Here is a 16,818-nt window from a genome sequence, read left to right on the forward strand (position 1 = left end):
AGGGCTAGTGTGATTCCAACATCTCCGGTGGAACATTGTCGTGTGGCTTGTTAAACGTCTCCAAATCCTTATCAAACATAAGTGATCTCACCGCCTCTCGATGACAACCGCCAACGCCATAATTTTTCCTCTCGTTTCTTTTTAATGTCCATCATCTCTTGTTTCATAAATTTGTATTCTTCGAGCTTGTCGGACATACCCATTGACCTTTCGGTCAACGCTGCGGGTCCTTTATTTTTTTCTCTTTCTTTTTTTACCTTCTTAGAGAGGGGTCTAAGATTATGTCGGGTATACCGCTAGTGAATTCAGTATTTGGTGTACCCGCTTGGTAGTTACCCGAATCCGATGACTTTCTTTTTTGCCCCAGACTACCACTCTCTTCACCCAACAATGGTACCGGGCCCATTTCACATGTTTTCTAATCACCTCCCACACCTTAATTGGAAGAAAGCCACGCAGATGTTTTTTTTCCTAATCTTTTAGCGCTTGTTTCATAACATAAGCATCGTCACTCCCACTAGGACATAAATGATCTAATAATAAAAATATAAATTATATTAAGGTAGAAAATAACAATACATAAAGGTAAAAAATAAAAAGTATGTAAACGTAAAAAATTATACCGTTCGATGCCAAAAATCGTTGAATAAGTTCAACTTTCCTTGCATAGCTTTCCATTTTGGACGGACTTGATGAACAGTTTGGGAACTTCCTCCAACTGTTGCATTGTAACGTGCGAGAACTTTTTTCTAAAAACCTTCCGATTTTTGTTGATTGCCTTTTGTATGTCTGGTTTAAACTACAATGCACATACGCCATCGCTAATGCCTCTTCTTGTTTCTTCGTCCAACTTTGACGATCCGCCTTACCCCCTCCTTTCGGTTCATCTTCGGCTTCTTCTTCTACTTCAAGTTCTTCGTCTTGTTCGACATAATCTTCATTTCGTCTTTATCTAATTTTTTAGTCTCGGGCACAAATTCTTCTTTTTCTTTATCATCGTATATTGGAAACATGTGTTCAACATTATCTCTTGAAGATTGAGTCGGTGGACTCCGATAAGCAAACGGGTCAAAAGCATTTTGGACATCCATAGGATATTTGAAGAAACACTGACCTTACTGGTAAGCTCCGGCTAGGACTTCAACTCTTGGGCGATCCGAACAGCTGACTGCAAAACAGAACAATGTAAGGACTCATTACAGGAATGGGGTTATTCCTGTAACCACCCTCCGGTGTGAGAATAAGTCTCGGTTTTGGGAGTAAGAAAGTATGAGTAGAGAGAGAAAACGAGAGCAGAATGAATCGTACCTTTGATGTTTACCTCTATTTATAGTTTACCATTAGGGTTTCCCCTAACTTAGGATGGGCTCCGATAAGTTAGGGATTTGCATGATCTTCCCAAAAGTTTGGGGATTTGGTTACGTGGTTTATCCATGCAGAATGGAACATTCTAGAATAAACATATGTAATGAAGTATTTATAATAAAATAATAGGTGATGACCGGGTCGGGTTAGCCGATCCGGGTCATACCTCGTCATGTCCCCCCAGTCCGAAGTTATGAAATAATGTTCATGAAATCGGACTAAAAAAGGAAAAAGTCAAAATTCTCCCCTTTGAGTGTAAGTTTCTTGAGTGGGGTACCGTTACTTTTTTGAAAGATGGCGGCGATGGGAAAGGATGTGACAGTTAGGCCATCATTAAGGTGACAGTTGTACCTCCCCTGTCTTGACACGCGTTCCCATCCGTTTGCCTTTTTGAATTTGAAAGGTTGTTATCCCTTATAAATAGGTTTCACGTTTAAGGTTTGGGATTCCATTTCCATCTTTGTTCACAATTTCTTCACTTCTCCAATTTCTTGATTGCAAAAATCGCCTCCAAAGTTGGCGAGTCTTCTTCTTCTGCCCAAGCAGGTTCTGATGCCCTATATTGCAAATGGGGGCCTGCTTCTTTCAACAACCTTGTTCAAGAGTAAAACATTAAGGCGGAGTGGAATCCAGTACTGGCGTCGAAGACAGACACGACGTTTCCTTTGAAAGAGGGCAAAATCACTCTGTTCAGTGATTTTTTCAAGTTTTCAACTTCCGGTTACCAATCACCAAGTTTTGTAAGTCTGTTCTTGACCATTATCCCATTCACATCTCCCAATTGCATCCGTTAGGGCTGGTAGTTTGCTTGCATAGCCCTGGGTCATATCCTAGAAATTACCGTTTTTAGGGTTTTTTTCGTTCTTGTTTGGAAATCCCCCTTTTTTACTTTTGACAGGCGAGACATTTGTGTGTCTTGCTTGAGGGACATCCCTACCAATTCAAAGGATAAGGAATGGAAAAAGAAATTCTTCTATATTGACGCCGGCGTTATCCCTGGGGGAATGCAGTAGAGGGAAATAGGGTCTAAGGACAAATTTAAGGATGAGGGTCCCTTTGCTGACGCTTATGTTGAGAACGCCCTGTTTAAGAGGCAGATTCAACGCCCCTCCGAATGCACGGTGAACCCGGAAGGGGCCCTGGTAATGGCGGGGATGAGTTTGCTGTGGCAAGATGTCCAGTTGTATCCTTCCTTCCAAAGGGATGATGAAGGTATGTGGCAATTTTCTTGAAGTTTACTTTGCTAATTGTATTTGTATTAACGTGTGTACATGTAAAACAGGTAAGTGGAGTTTGTTTGACTTTGTTGATCCCCCTCGGAACGCTGCTCTAAGGGCCGCGGATCGCGTGCTTGGGGAACAGGAACCCGACGTGCTGCAGATCCACCTTGAGCAGTTTTTGCTGCCTGCCGTGCCGGCTGTCACGGCCCCCGTCTCGGTGTTACCCGGTCCAGGAGCCGCGGGACAGAAACCCGTGGTATTTATTATTTGATTTGATAGTGGAAGTTTTACAGGATCTTTTTTTAAACTTGAAAATATCCAATTTTTTTATTACATAATTTGGGATAAACCCCGTAATTTACAATAAAGGGGATTTCACAAGGATATCCCTTATTTTACAAAACATGTTTATTTATTTTAGTGAGCCACCTCTTCAAGTTTGTAGTGCTACACGACACTTTTCCATTGATCATAGCAGATCACCTGAAAACATGTTTAAAAAGATTTTATCAGCGGGGAAATACTAGCGAGTCATTCAAGTTACACAAAATGACACATTGTTACAATTTCCAGCATTAAGGGTTTTTATATTTGCTCCTATCTTAATTAGCTGGTACAGCTGTCACTCGACTGAATCTATGACCGTGGACATATCACTAATTAGACTCGCCCACCTAAAGTGATGAATCGTTAGTAGTAATGTTGTAACACCTCGAAATTTTGAGTCCAATAATGTATTGACACGTGCCTTGAGTTTACACGTGGCATTTAATATTTAATAAAGGACTAATATTGACGAACCTTGAAAGTATGTAAATTCGAGGGTTATAAATATCAAACAAGGGTAAGTATACTGTATAGTAACCCTAAAAGATGCTCGTACCTTAAAACGAATAAATCATGGATCGTACGGAAGCGAAACACAGAAGAAAGTGAGAGATTACAAGCTGCGGGGGTTAACTGTGTCAACATGTTTAATTATACCTCTGAGTGACCCTTTGACGTACCCGAAGCCTTGTAACAGTATAATACGCTCACTAGAATATAATATATAAATTCCGTGAAGTTCCGTTTTAAAACGAGAAACTTATGACCAAATTCGTACGAGAGGGGTTAAAAGCGTCAACTATATAAATTAAGGCTTTTCGGATAACAAGTAAACTATCCGGGGGCTTAACAACACGGGTAAATAACGTGAGGTCCTTAAATATAATTAACCGAGGGCCATATCGCAAAGTTACCCCTTCAAACCCGAAAGGTCAGGGTATTAATTACCAAATATCTTCATAATCATTATAAAAGATTCAAAAAGATATTTTTCTTAACCCTTACGGACCGCAAGGGTCATGCCTTACGGACCGTAAGGAAGTGAATGATTAACTGAGATCCGCCACAGGCTTACGGACCGCAAGGCCTAAGCCATACGGTCCGTAAGCGACGCCCAGCGACAGAAATATGGCTGTTGGCTCTTTTAAGCGGCAAGACAATTATGGATGGGTTTTCCAGAGGCATGGGCGCCCCCTACTCGACCCATAACACCTTAGGACACCTGCCCATCATCCATGATCACTTGTAGACCAATGTGTGATGATCTAGGAGCTTGTCTTGCACTATAAATAGGCATGTTGTGTACATAAGTTTCACCACACCACAAGCACTTCTCTTGATCATCTCTAGAGCTCTCAAAGCTTTCTCTTAGCATCCTATTTCGTGTCAAGCTTCTGTAAGTCGTTCAAATCCTTTATGGTTAAGTTTTTCCTAGTTTAATAGCTAAAAGTCAAACCGTCGTAACTACGGCTTGACTTCAAGATAAATCCTTAATGGCTCAGTCGCTTGTCGAATCAAAAGTGGTTATGTGTTGGTATTTATGTGGGAAATAAACCTCTGAAAGGGTTCCCCATGATCACCACTCTAACTAGTTCAAATGTCGAGTCAAACGTGTACTTAAAAAGTCAACAGAAAGCTATTTTTGCGATTTATGCATAATCTGTAATATAAACGATATGCAACCTGTTTAGACACTCATAAAACATGATGATAAATATATAAACTTGTTTACGCTCGTTTGATTCGGCCATTTGCTATATAGACCCGGTTCGGAACCGAATGTCGCAAAAGTTTGACTTTTGCTTTGACTTCATTTCTGACCCGTTTTAGTGCAATATAGATATGCCTTAGGACTCTCTTAGGACCAGGTTACATGATGGCATAAGCCTCTGTGACCGGTTTGATGTTGTCCGAGTCTTTTACGCATTTCCGTTAATTACTTAAAAAGTTGACCGTAACGCCCTTTTTAAAATAAAACGAGTATTTCGGATACGTGAAAGGACCATGACTATGATTACCAAATGCTAAGCATGTCCTTAAAATTTCACGTCAATCCGAGGTCTAGAATAGGGGTTATGCTAAAAAGCGCAATTAAAGTAAACTTTAGTAATAAACGACGCAATTAGCATAACGCCTACCTAAACCAAGATTTGGTCACCAAAACTTTTACCCACTGTAATAAAATAATATTTTGGGATTTTTAAAGATTTTTAATTAAATTTAACCTGCTCATAACCTGCGGTTATGGCTACGGTTCGGTAAATACCGAATATGCCCTTTTCGGCCAAAACTTGAGTTCTACAAGGTCTTTTGACCCGATACCAGTTGCTACTGATTTTAAATAATAAATAAGATATGTTGGACTTATCAAACTAATCGGGAAACTCAGGTTTCCTGTAGAACTCAGAAATCCCTTTCAAAGTCTTTAAAATGACCGGAAAACCCCTACGGGGCGTATAATGAACTAAAACTCGTTACGGGCATTATGGAAGGTATCCTACTGATACCACAACCTTTTTAAAGTATATTGACTTAGGAAAACAGGGTAGGACTCCTACGGTTACCCGTTGCGCCTATTGCGCGCACGGTTCGGCTTATGTAACTAGTTTACATAAATTAGTCGATACGGGTCAAACCATATCATTTTGACCCCAAAATCCAGAGTGTGAATATTAAACACATATAAAACAAGTCTCCAAACTTGTTGGGTCAGAATCACACTCCATTCTCGGTTTTCGCCTTTCACGCGATTAAACCGTATCTATCCTTTGAAACTAACCGGTCCCGGCTACGGCTAATATAAAGACCCGTTAGGATTCTAATAGGTTAATTTAAACCTTCGTTCCAGAATAAGGAGCCCCAGTAAAAGATACCTGTGATTTAACTGATTAAGGAATATACATTGCAAAGGTAAATACTTTTAACTTATTTTCCCTTATACGGGCTTGGGTTACGGTATATAAAATACCGCTTGATTGAGCATCAAATAATTCCATCGTTTAGGTGGTTAATTGAATAGTTTGATCGGCTCATTTAAACAGTCTTGTTACTTAAAAGCCTTTGGGGGGTTAATGACCATGTCCCGGATATCCTTGGCATCATTCGAAGAAATGGCCACGACCTTGACTCTCGGGTGTAGGCGTACACCCGGTATGATGTCTATACTATTAAAAGACGTAGCCGATGGTTTACCCGCCTCGGTTTTACGCAAATGTGGTGTGTCTATTGATCTTTAACCTGGCACGATCCGGGCTACTGAACGCAAAGAAGGAACATGTAATTCGTTCACAAGATTATAATTTTAAATAATTCTCCCAAGTTAAACAAACATGTTTATGCCACGTGCATCCAAACCAATTTTCAATCATTTACAAAATGAGTCAGTTGATCGTATTTACCAGTGTAAACTGACGTATTTTCCAAAAAGATTAAGTGTTGCCAACTACGTCACGGTAATCCCCCACCGGGCCCACCGGTGATACACGTGGAAATCGGGGTGTGACAGGTTGGTATCAGAGCCAACATTGAGTGAATTAAACACTATCCTAATGTGTTTAATCTCAGTGACACAATTGCACATACTTGAGTCTAGACAAGAACTTAGGACAAATTCGAATTGTTATTCCAATTTTGTCTTTTCTTTTATATTGGTATTTAAAGTTTTATAAAGCAGGAAATATGCCGCCAGTGATTTTCCGAGGAAGAGGAAGGGGAAGAAGAGGCAGAGGAGAGATCGTTACTCATCACGATCACGAAGCCGGGCCATCAAATACGCGAGCTCCTTCGACCACAAGGAGCGAAGAACCGCAAAGGCGAAGAGACCTTTATGAACCTGCGAGGCATTCCACCTCGCACAGCTCGACGCCATCATACCGGCACTCATTCAGGCCAAATTCCGAGAATGATCCCAACAACCCGCAACCCTCCTTCATACCTCTACAATGTTCGGTATCGCACCGAAATTTTGACGACCCTACTCCCTACTTCAGAGGTCAGTTTAATCCAGCTGACTACATCCAGGAACCTTCAGGCTTTGTTCCGTTAGGGCCACAAGATCATTTCTCCGAAGATCATATGGACGAGGATACTGATCCGACAGAACCTGCTCGTGGTACGCCCACGCATCCAATAGAAGTCTCTGATGGGTCATCCTTCCATGGCACACCCTATCAGGGACCTGATAACTTTCAAGCGTTGTTCGACCGACATGAGTGGTACTACACGCCACCTCAGCAAACATCACAACAACCGCGACATCCGCAAGATCCTTCCGAGGATTCACGCTTCGTGGCAGTTACGCCACCACCTCCGCCACCGGTACAGCCAGTAATGCCTGATCCGCCAAGGCGTAGGAGGACAAATGCCCGTATGTCCACACGAGGAGGAGGGGAATTCCACTTCAGCACCCCTCGACACTCTAGTAGTAGCCACTACCCGCCACTACAAGAAGAAGGACCCTCAAGTCCTGTACAGGAGGCGAACTCCGCACCAGCTGCACCAACTTCGCCACCATTTGGGTATGACCACCCAATACCTGCGTACACGGGTCCAACGGCTTACAACCCGTTCGAACCGTCATCGCAAGCACATTACAACTACAACTATGAGCGCGACCCATATGTGGTGTCGGCCAGGTATAATGCACGATATCCTGACGGAGCTCATGGGAACATGGGAGCACCGGACTACTCAGCTCATGGGTATCCAGCACCTCCCAGACCTCCAGTTCCGCAACAGGCGCCGCAACCACGTTTCTCTCCTCCCGAACAAGAAGAAATACTCCACCGTTTGAGCCGTGTGGAGAGAGAATTCGAGGAAGAACGTAAGAGCCACCGAGGATTCCTCAAGGGCTTAGCAAACCTACTAAAGGGCAAAAAGAAGAAACGTGACCATTAGTCCTTATGTATGTTCTAAATGTAATGTTTATTTTAAAAGAAGTCCCTGCGTGGACTTATCACTTGTTTTAAACCTCTATGTAGGTATGTACTATTTAAAAGTCCCGTTTAGGGCGGTGTGTAATCATATTAAAATTTTGGAATATTATGTTATGAATTTCATTTTGTGATTACTATATATGAAATAAATCAAAACCATTCCTTTTAATTTGATCTGCCAAAATAAAGAATCTTAGAGTGAAACCTAGCCAGGTGTCTTTTAAGATCCGGCCAAGATGGTAAGACCTAATTAAAAGATTCTGATTCCCTGTTAACCTCTGTAAGCATGTTAACAATCATGGCAGATGTGATTCGTTAAAATTACACACGCCATTCTTATACAAGAATCCTTAAAAGGATTCCAAAGCCCAAATAAATGATATAATCAATCATGGGTTAAATCATCAATAAAGATGATCACTTGTTAAACATCCATTAGAGATGTAGTGCCTAAGGGCTGAATTATCAAACATCCGTTAGTGATGTAGTGCCTACGGGCCATAATTGTTGTCATAATAAGACAAAAGACAGTGGTGGTCTATGACTCCCTGTCAGAAGGAGTAAAAGAACTACGGTTCAAACCTTCATACCTTGATTCTCTGCAATCTCGGCTAACATTATAATAACGTCCTCGTGACTAGGCTTTTATGCCACTAGCAATATTAATTGTAATTAGGATAAGTATGTTCAAATCCTAAATGTAAAGTGAGTAACAAATTAACCAAATATGGTCTTCAATACCATGGTTAATGAATTGCCATAAAAGACAATTCAATGATAAACTCCTAAATAGAATTTTCATTATCTTCTGCAGCATATACAAGCTACTATGGCGAATCCAAATGGAGGGAGTAGTCATACAAATGAAAATGATTATGATAATGCCCAAATAAATCTAACGGGCGCTCAACTTAAGGCACTTGTCGACAACGCTGTGCAAGCAGCTCTGGATCGACAATATACAGAGTCCCGAAGCAGAACAGTTTCCAAACCACCATCAAAGCCAAAGACACAATCCAAATCCCACAGCAAACCACTATCCAAACCTAAGAAGGACGACGATAAACACTCGTCCAAACCCAAGAAAGACGACGACAATCACTCGTCGAATGAAAATAGTGTTCGTCGCGAACGGGAGTATACTGATGCTTCCCGTGCCAGGGGCTGCACATACAAGTACTTCGTGTCTTGTAAACCCCGAGACTTTACAGGGGAGAAGGGTGCTGTCGAATGTATGACATGGTTGGACTAGATGGACACAGTGGTGGACATCAGTGGCTGCGCTGAAAGGGATGTTGTGAAGTTTGTGTCACAGTCATTTAAGGGCGAGGCCCTAGCTTGGTGGAGGGCACTGGTTCAGGCCTCAGGAAAAGCTGTGCTTTACAGCATGACGTGGGAGGAATTCGTTTCTCTCATCAGGGAAAACTACTGCCCTCAACATGAGGTGGAGAAAATAGAGTCCGATTTTGTGTCATTGGTGATGACAAATCTGGACTGCCAGGCCTATTTGACGAGCTTCAATACGATGTCTCGCTTGGTTCCTTATCTAGTCACCCCGGAACCAAGGAGGATTGCTCGTTTTATCGGGGGGTTAGAACCCGCGATAAAGGCTAGTGTGAAGGCCTCTCGGCCAACGACCTTCAGGTCCGTGACTGACCTCTCTTTGTCCCTCACAATGGACGCGGTCCGACTGAGATCGCAGAGGAACAAGGAGGCTGAAAAGAGAAAGCGTGAGGAAGATACCTCGCGAAGGTCAGGGAAGAATCACCGTGGAAACAGTGATGGCAAGAAAGGGACCGAGTCGAGAAGGGATGAGCAACGATCGGGGGAGAAGCCCAAATGCAAGAACTGCCAGAAATTCCACTTTGGGAAGTGCAGGTTTGGGCCAAACTCACAATCCCAGCCAAAGACGCACACTTGTGGACTGTGCAAGTCTAAAGACCACAAGACTGTGGATTGTAAGAAGATCAAGGACGCGACCTGCTACAACTGTAGTGAAAAGGGGCACATCAGGAGCAACTGCCCCAAACTCGCCAAGAAGACTGACGAACCCAAAAAGAATAACGCTAGAGTCTTCAAAATGGATGTGAAGGAAGCCCTGCAAGACGACAACGTAATAACAGGTACTTTTCTCGTGAATAATATTTTTGCAAGAGTACTGTTCGATTCAGGAGCTGATAAATCCTTCGTAGACCAAAAATTTTGCAAGTTGCTGAACATACCTATTAAAACCCTAAATGTAAAGTACGAAGTAGAGCTAGCAGACGGCACTGTAGAAACCGTCTCCACTATATTAGAGGGATGTATGATATCCATTAAGAACCATTCTTTTCCTCTATCTCTACTTCCCTTTAATCTAGCTGGTTTTGATATCGTTCTAGGCATGGACTGGTTAGCACACAACCAGGCCCAGATAGTCTGCAATAGAAAACAAATTGTGCTAAAGGCCCCGACTGGTGAATCGCTCACCATTCGAGGGGATACGCAGTATGGACTGCCTGAGAACGTATCTATGCTTAAAGCTTCAAGGTGCTTAAAAAGGGGTTGTGTCATCTACATGGCACAAGTAATTATTGAAGAACCCAAAGCAAGGATAGAAGACATTCCTGTCATTTCGGAGTATCCAGAAGTATTCCCTGAAGACCTACCTGGGTTGCCACCGGATAGGCAGGTGGAATTCAGGATAGATATCATTCCTGGAGCAACTCCCATTGCTAGAGCACCCTACAGGCTAGCACCGACTGAAATGAAGGAATTGAGAACCCAGCTGGATGTACTGTTAGCAAAAGGATTCATCAAGCCTAGTTCGTCTCCCTGGGGAGCACCCGTCCTGTTTGTGAAGAAAAAGGACGGATCGATGCGTCTGTGCATCGATTATCGTGAACTCAATAAAGTCACGATAAAGAATAGGTACCCATTGCCAAGGATCGACGACTTGTTTGCTCAATTGCAAGGGGCTAGCTATTTCTCAAAGATCGACTTGAGGTCGGGCTACTATCAGTTAAAGGCCAGAGATGAAGACGTACACAAAACAGCATTTAGAACTCGTTACGGTCATTACGAGTTCCTAGTGATGCCTTTTGGGCTCACAAATGCACCGGCTGCGTTCATGGATCTCATGAATCGCGTCTGTAAGCCGTACTTGGACAAATTTGTCATCGTTTTCATTGACGACATCCTTATCTATTCAAGGAATAAAGCCGACCATGAGAAACACCTATGATATATTCTCGAATTACTGCATCGCGAGAAACTCTATGCCAAATTCTCTAAATGTGAATTCTGGCTACGAGAAGTCCAATTTCTTGGACATGTCGTAAGTGAAAGTGGTATCCAGGTGGATCCCGCTAAGGTAGAGGCGGTCATGAATTGGCAAGAGCCAAAGACGCCCACAGAGATCCGTAGTTTCCTGGGATTGGCAGGATACTACCGGAGATTCATTGAGAATTTCTCAAGGATTGCTGCGCCCTTAACTTCTCTAACCAAGAAGAAGGAAAAGTTTATTTGGGGCCCTAAGCAGCAAGAATCCTTTGATATTTTGAAACAAAGGCTGAGCAACGCTCCTGTGTTAACGCTAACGGAAGGTACTGAAGAGTTCGTAGTCTACTACGACGCGTCACACACTGGCATGGGGTGTGTGCTCATGCAGAAAGGCAAGGTGATTGCCTATGCTTCAAGACAGTTGAAGGTGCACGAAAAGAATTACACCACCCATGACTTGGAGCTGGGTGCCGTTGTATTCGCACTAAAACTGTGGAGGCATTATTTATATGGAATCAAGTTTGTGATCTATTCAGATCACAAAAGCCTTCAACATTTGTTCAATCAGAAGGAGCTAAACATGAGGCAAGGCCGTTGGATGGAGACCCTGAATGATTATGATTGTGAGATCAGGTACCATCCCGGCAAAGCGAATGTAGTCGCTGACGCCCTGAGCCGGAAAGAAAGGATAAAACCCATCCGAATCAATGCAAGGAGGATGGAAGTAAGGAATAACTTGATTGAAAGGATATTAGCCGCACAACGAGAGGCTGTGTTGGAAGCTAATTATCCTAAGGAAAAGTTAGGAGTAACTGAGGAACAGTTAACTCTTCACAAGGATGGACTTTTGAGATTGAATGGGCGGATATGGGTTCCTATTTATGGAGGACTACGGGATGTCATCCTCCAGGAAGCCCATAGTTCCAAATATTCTGTCCATCCTAGAGCAGACAAAATGTATCAGGATTTAAAGGCAAATTATTGGTGGATAGGCTTGAAAAAGTCTGTAGCCGCCTATGTAGCCAAATGCTTGACTTGTGCGCAAGTCAAGGCTGAGCATCAAAAGCCATCTGGCTTGCTACAACAGCCTGAACTTCCTGAATGGAAATGGGAGTGTGTAACTATGGACTTCATCACCAAGTTACCAAAAACGAGCAAAGGAAACGACACAATATGGGTTATAGTCGATAGGCTGACTAAATCAGCTCATTTCCTACCCATCAAGGAGACTTATAGCTCCGATACCTTGGCCCAGTTATATGTTGATAAGATTGTCGCCCTACATGGCATACCTGTGTCTATTATCTCTGATCGAGATACGAGATACACGTCTCACTTCTGGAAGAGTTTTCAACAATCTTTGGGCACGCGTTTGAACTTTAGTACGGCTTACCATCCTCAGACAGACGGTCAGAGTGAGCGTACTATTCAGACGTTAGAGGACATGCTGCGAGCATGTGCTATCGATCTGGGCGGTAGTTGGGATAAGAACCTACCCCTAATCGAATTCTCCTACAACAATAGCTACCATACCAGCATAAAGGCTGCGCCCTTCGAGGCATTATACGGTAGGAAGTGTAGATCGCCTGTTTGTTGGGCGGAAGTGGGAGAGGTCCAGTTATCAGGACCAGAGATAGTTTTCAAGACAACGGACAAGATTGTCCAGATACGGGAACGTCTCAAAGCTGCCCGTGATAGGCAGAAAAGTTACGCTGATCCGAAGCGTAAGGATTTTCACTTTGAGGTAGGTGAAAAAGTGTTGCTAAAAGTATCGCCCTGGAAGGGAGTGATGCGTTTCGGTAAGAAGGGTAAACTGAGCCCGCGATACATAGGACCTTTTGAGCTTATCGAACGGGTCGGGTCAGTTGCCTATAAATTAAACTTACCAGAAGAGCTCAATGGAATTCATAATGTGTTCCACATCTGCAATCTAAAGAAGTGTTTCGCTGATGAATCATTGGTGATCCCACACAAAGATGTGCATATAGATGAGAGCTTGAAGTTTGTGGAGAAGCCTTTGTCGATTGAAGACCGACAGGTGAAAAAGCTCCGAAGAAAACATGTGCCGATAGTTAAAGTTAAATGGGATGCCCGTAGAGGTCCTGAATTCACGTGGGAAGTTGAATCCACGATGAAGGAGAAATATCCCTATTTGTTTGAGTAAATCTCGGGTCGAGATTTATTTTAAGGGGGTGAGGATGTAACACCTCGAAATTTTGAGTCCAATAATGTATTGACACGTGTCTTGAGTTTACACGTGGCATTTAATATTTAATAAAGGACTAATATTGACGAACCTTGAAAGTATGTAAATTCGAGGGTTATAAATGTCAAACAAGGGTAAGTATACTGTATAGTAACCCTAAAAGATGCTCGTACCTTAAAACGAATAAATCATGGATCGTACGGAAGCGAAACGCAGAAGAAAATGAGAGATTACAAGCTGCGGGGGTTAACTGTGTCAACATGTTTAATTATACCTCTGAGTGACCCTTTGACGTACCCGAAGCCTTGTAACAGTATAATACGCTCACTAGAATATAATATATAAATTCCGCGAAGTTCCGTTTTAAAACGAGAAACTTATGACCAAATTCGTACGAGAGGGGTTAAAAGCGTCAACTATATAAATTAAGGCTTTTCGGATAATAAGTAAACTATCCGGGGGCTTAACAACACGGGTAAATAACGCGAGGTCCTTAAATATAATTAACCGAGGGCCATATCGCAAAGTTACCCCTTCAAACCCGAAAGGTCAGGGTATTAATTACCAAAGATCTTCATAATCATTATAAAAGATTCAAAAAGATATTTTTCTTAACCCTTACGGACCGCAAGGGTCATGCCTTACAGACCATAAGGAAGTGAATGATTAACTGAGATCCGCCACAGGCTTACGGACCGCAAGGCCTAAGCCATACGGTCCGTAAGCGACGCCTAGCGACAGAAATATGGCTGTTGGTTCTTTTAAGCGGCAAGACAATTATGGATGGGTTTTCCAGAGGCATGGGCGCCCCCTACTCGACCCATAACACCTTAGGACACCTGCCCATCATCCATGATCACTTGTAGACCAATGTGTGATGATCTAGGAGCTTGTCTTGCACTATAAATAGGCATGTTGTGTACATAAGTTTCACCACACCACAAGCACTTCTCTTGATCATCTCTGGAGCTCTCAAAGCTTTCTCTTAGCATCCTATTTCGTGTCAAGCTTCTGTAAGTCGTTCAAATCCTTTGTGGTTAAGTTTTTCCTAGTTTAATAGCTAAAAATCAAACCGTCGTAACTACGGTTTGACTTCAAGATAAATCCTTAATGGCTCCATCGCTTGTCGAATCAAAAGTGGTTATGTGTTGGTATTTATGTGGGCAATAAACCTCTGAAAGGGTTCCCCATGATCACCACTCTAACTAGTTCAAATGTCGAGTCAAACGTTTACTTAAAAAGTCAACAGAAAGCTATTTTTGCGATTTATGCATAATCTGTAATATAAACGATATGCAACCTGTTTAGACACTCATAAAACATGATGATAAATATATAAACTTGTTTACGCTCGTTTGATTCGGCCATTTGCTATATAGACCCGGTTCGGAACCGAATGTCGCAAAAGTTTGACTTTTGCTTTGACTTCAGTTCTGACTCGTCTTAGTGCAATATAGATATGCCTTAGGACTCTCTTAGGACCAGGTTACATGATGGCATAAGCCTCTGTGACCGGTTTCATGTTCTCCGAGTCTTTTACGCATTTCCGTTAATTACTTAAAAAGTTGATCGTAACGCCCTTTTTTAAAATAAAACGAGTATTTCGGATACGTGAAAGGACCATGACTATGCTTACCAAATGCTAAGCATGTCCTTAAAATTTCACGTAATCCGAGGTCTAGAATAGGAGTTATGCTAAAAAGCGCAATTAAAGTAAACTTTAGTAATAAACGGCGCAATTAGCATAACGCCTACCTAAACCAAGATTTGGTCACCAAAACTTTTACCCACTGTAATAAAATAATATTTTGGGATTTTTAAAGATTTTTAATTAAATTTAACCTGCTCATAACCTGCAGTTATGGCTACGGTTCGGTAAATACCGAATATGCCCTTTTCGGCCAAAACTTGAGTTCTACAAGGTCTTTTGACCCGATACCAGTTGCTACTGATTTTAAATAATAAATAAGATATGTTGGACTTATCAAACTGATCGGGAAACTCAGGTTTCCTGTAGAACTCAGAAATCCCTTTCAAAGTCTTTAAAATGACCGGAAAACCCCTACGGGGCGTATAATGAACTAAAACTCGTTACGGGCATTATGGAAGGTATCCTACTGATACCACAACCTTTTTAAAGTATATTGACTTAGGAAAACAGGGTAGGACTCCTACGGTTACCCGTTGCGCCTATTGCGCGCACGGTTCGGCTTATGTAACTAGTTTACATAAATTAGCCGATACGGGTCAAACCATATCATTTTGACCCCAAAATCCAGAGTGTGAATATTAAACCCATATAAAACAAGTCTCCGAACTTGTTGGGTCAGAATCACACTCCATTCTCGGTTTTCGCCTTTCACGCGATTAAACCGTATCTATCCTTTGAAACTAACCGGTCCCGGCTACGGCTAATATAAAGACCCGTTAGGATTCTAATAGGTTAATTTAAACCTTCGTTCCAGAATAAGGAGCCCCAGTAAAAGATACCTGTGATTTAACTGATTAAGGAATATACATTGCAAAGGTAAATACTTTTAACTTATTTTCCCTTATACGGGCTTGGGTTACGGTATATAAAATACCGCTTGATTGAGCATCAAATAATTCCATCGTTTAGGTGGTTAATTGAATAGTTTGATCGGCTCATTTAAACAGTCTTGTTACTTAAAAGCCTTTGGGGGGTTAATGACCATGTCCCGGATATCCTTGGCATCATTCGAAGAAATGGCCACGACCTTGACTCTCGGGTGTAGGCGTACACCCGGTATGATGTCTATACTATTAAAAGACGTAGTCGATGGTTTACCCGCCTCGGTTTTACGCAAATGTGGTGTGTCTATTGATCTTTAACCCGGCACGATCCGGGCTACTGAACGCAAAGAAGGAACATGTAATTCGTTCACAAGATTATAATTTTAAATAATTCTCCCAAGTTAAACAAACATGTTTATGCCACGTGCATCCAAACCAATTTTCAATCATTTACAAAATGAGTCAGTTGATCGTATTTACCAGTGTAAACTGACGTATTTTCCAAAAAGATTAAGTGCAGGTACTACACGTAATTGGCTGGCATTAGCTCCATAGCATCATTAAGAAGTCTCGCAAGCTTGATGTCTTATCTGTTGAACGACATTTTATTTTATTTTGATCCATCCTGTGGATACTATTCAACTACTTGTGATACATTTGATATTACAGTAAATGGTTGAATTATATTTATCTTTATTGCTTCCGCTGTGCATTTAAATATTGTGGTTTGACTATATTGTTGCCAACTACGTCACGGTAATCCCCCACCGGGCCCACCGGTGATACACGTGGAAATCAGGGTGTGACAAATGTGCACAAAACCCCCCACATACTGCCAGTAATTAAAGATTAGCAAAGACTTAATCACTGCAAAATATAACTAGAAAACATTTAGGGTTTTGTAAAGCAATTTGATAAAAAGAGAATGACTCACATTGCAAATTTAATCGGACAGAACATTGCCTACTGA

The sequence above is a fragment of the Helianthus annuus genome, chromosome 4, assembly GCF_002127325.2.
Source record: "Helianthus annuus cultivar XRQ/B chromosome 4, HanXRQr2.0-SUNRISE, whole genome shotgun sequence".
NCBI lineage: Eukaryota > Viridiplantae > Streptophyta > Magnoliopsida > Asterales > Asteraceae > Helianthus > Helianthus annuus.